General features: G+C 35.8%; 1 protein-coding gene across 2 annotated transcripts in view; it reads left to right on the forward strand.

The window, feature by feature from the left end:
• Positions 1-826: 826 nt before the first annotated feature.
• LOC121252235 (eukaryotic translation initiation factor 5-like) overlaps positions 827-3,164 on the forward strand; it is an 8,110-nt gene continuing 5,772 nt past the window's right edge. Inside the window, exon 1 of one of the 2 annotated variants that reach the window (XM_041151775.1) lies at positions 827-949. The gene's annotated coding sequence lies outside the window, so the exon portion shown is untranslated. The remainder of the gene's footprint in view (positions 950-3,164) is intronic. The other variant, XM_041151776.1, reaches the window with a different exon arrangement.

Below are 3,164 nucleotides of genomic sequence, written 5' to 3' on the forward strand. Positions count from 1 at the left end.
AAAAATAAAAAATTATATGTGATGTATGGTACGAGAATAATAAGTAGAATTTTTCATAAAAGAATAATTCCATTCACCTTTTATATTCTCAAATATTAATTTGTGAAATTAGATTACAATTATATTTGGAAAAGATTAGAGAATATAATTCATCCCAAACACAGATGTATCATTATAAATTTTCAAAACATTATATTTTATAAAAGGAGTGAATTTGTAATTTTTTTTAATTTTGTGATGTAGCATATAAGGTGCAGAACTTGCCAACAAAATTAGATTTAATTTTTATTTATCCTCCAGCTAAAATTTCCTTTATTTATTAATAGAATTAAATGAAACAATATTCGTTTACCTGATTTACAGAGAATGTTGAGGACTACTCTTTCCAAAACTATTTCTATTTAAAAATATTTTACCTTCAAATTTTTTTTTTTTTTTTTTTTCGGGTTTTCCGTTACATAAATGTTCAACTTACGCTTGTCCCGATTCATAATATTTTCTCCGGCCGGCCCTGATCAAGATCAAGATCAAGATCAAGAAGCATTTCTCAAAGGAAAATACATAAATTCTCAGTAGCAGACAGCAGTGCCAGGTAATTCTCACTTGCATTGCATTGCCAGTTCTCTCTCTCTCTCTCTCTCTCTCTCTCTACCTAGAATTCGATTTCTCCCTCTAAGTTTCGATCTTGATCAAAATCAGGTGCGAGCCCTAGGCATACGTTGGTTCTTTCGTTCGATATTCGTAGCTGATTGCTTTTCTGTTCCTAATGATATCGGATAGCTTATAGATCTTACGCCATCTCAGCTCTCTCTCTCTCTCTCTATATATAAGGATTATATATATATATATATTGAAAAATTCTGCAATGAAAGTATAAGGACAATGGCAGTGATTTAGCTGGCTGGTCGGAATTTCTCTTTGTATCTGAGTTTTTTTTTTCCTGTCTGAGGTAGTTATTTATATGTTGAATTTATTTCAAGTTACAGAATATGCTTGTTGATCTTAGTTGTGGCAATTATTTATTTATAAATTTCGGTTGTGAGTTCTTGCCAAAGTTTATTTTGTGAAACCATCAGGACACGTAGTGGTCTAATAGTGGGTTTGGAATGAGCTGTAGACTTATGCTTTTGCATTAGTGTTTGTCCTAGATTACCCAATACATGATACATGGTTCTGGCAGGGGTTGTGTATTGGAGGTTTACACCCTAGGGGTGGATCCGAAGGCCTTGGTGAGGTTCCGGTGTAATAATAATAATAATAATAATAATAATAATAAAACCTGGTGGATTATCTATCCATTCCAATTTTATTGCAATTAAATGATTAAAAATTGCAATTTAATGAGTTTGATCATGCCTAATTAATGTCGAACTGCTGGGAGTTTAGTTTTTTGTCTTTCCATACTTGTACTACTATTGTAATGTAATGCTAACATTTGGCATAAATTTTACTATACTACGAGCGTCATGTAAGATAAATATACGAGATATGTTTTGGCTTGGCTAACATGCCTCACCTGTGTAGTGTTTCATTATATTTATAGTTTTACAATCAAACTGTCAAGAGTATAAGGAAACAAACATGAGAAAAATAGGACCACGTTCTGTTTCTTGGAACTCCAAGAAACCAGGTTTCTTCCTAGGAAAACTCCATAGCCACTGGTAGACCTCCTGTTGTCCAGGTTGCCTGCCCAATCCGAGTCACAGTAGGTATGTAATTGAAGAGGAGATGGTGTGTAGAACAGTCCATGGTTTACAATGCCCTTTAAGTAGCGTAGAACTCGCTTCATAGCCTGTAAATGTGGAGTTCTTGGCTGGTGCATATACTGACATAGCTGGTTAACAGCGTAAGATATATCTGGACGTGTAATTGTGCAGTATTGGAGTGCCCCAATGATTTGTCGATAAGTAGAAGGATCAGATAGTAGTTCACCTTCTGTACTGGACAATTTAGTACCTGCTACCGTAGGCGATGCAAGTGGCTTTGCACCAGCCATTTTGGTTCTCTCTAAGAGATCACAAATGTACTTTGTTTGGCGTAAATGCAGACCTTGTGAGCTCCTATCAGCCTCCACGCCTAAAAAATAAGACAGAGAACCAAGATCCTTGACATGAAAAATACTCTGCAGATTTCAAACAAGTTTAGTAATTTCCAAGGCATCGGATCTTGTCACCAGAATATCATCTACATATATTAACACAAAATTCTGATATTTTCAGTATGTAGAGTAAATAGAGAGTAGTCATTGACAGATTCTTGAAAACCAAGCTCAATAAGTTGCTGTGATAATCTTCGAAACCAAGCTCTTGGGGCCTGTTTAAGGCCATAAAGAGACTTGTGTAATTTGCAGATATGGTTTGGTTTGGTCTCATCAACAAAACCTCGTGGCTGCTCCATAAATACCTCTTCATCCAGAAATCCATGTAGAAATGCATTTGACACATCCAATTGTCGGATGGGCCAATGAAAATGAATTGCAATTGCCAAAACTAGTCGAATAGTTGTTGGCTTAATTACCGGGGAAAAAGTTTCATGTTAGTCCACACCACTCTTTTGATCATACCCTTTGGCCACGAGTCTGGCCTTAAAACGTTCAATACTTCCATCTGGTCTCCTCTTAATTTTGTATACTCATTTGTTTCTGACAATGTGTTTATCATGTGGGCGAGGACATAGGGACCAAGTTCCATTTTCCATTAATGCATCAAATTCCCTTCCCATTGCAGCACGCCATTGTGGATCTGAAACTGCTTGAGTGTAGGATGTTGGTTCAGGAATGTCCAATACTGCAGAAAAAGCTTGTGAAGGATGTCGAGTATTATAAAATAATTTGTAATCAGGAAATGATTTTGGTCGAGAATGACCTGTTTTGGAATGTGTTTGAATCTGAGTTAAAGTAGGCTGGACAGTTGGATTGTTGGAGGTATTATCGGGTTCTTGCAATAATTGTGGAGAAGGAGATATTTGGTGAACGACATTTTCTTGGTCATGGTATTTTCAAAATTTAAAGTGGTAGGATCAGGAAAAGAGTCATTGGATTCGGGAGGTGGGGGCTGTTGTGCAGATTCAGATGCTGCAAGAATCGGTATTTGAATTGAAAGATTAGAATGATCATTTTAAGGTGGCATAGCTGCAGAAATATTAGATAATAAATTACTAGACAT

Source organism: Juglans microcarpa x Juglans regia, chromosome 2S (assembly GCF_004785595.1).
Source record: "Juglans microcarpa x Juglans regia isolate MS1-56 chromosome 2S, Jm3101_v1.0, whole genome shotgun sequence".
Taxonomy (NCBI): Eukaryota; Viridiplantae; Streptophyta; class Magnoliopsida; order Fagales; family Juglandaceae; genus Juglans; species Juglans microcarpa x Juglans regia.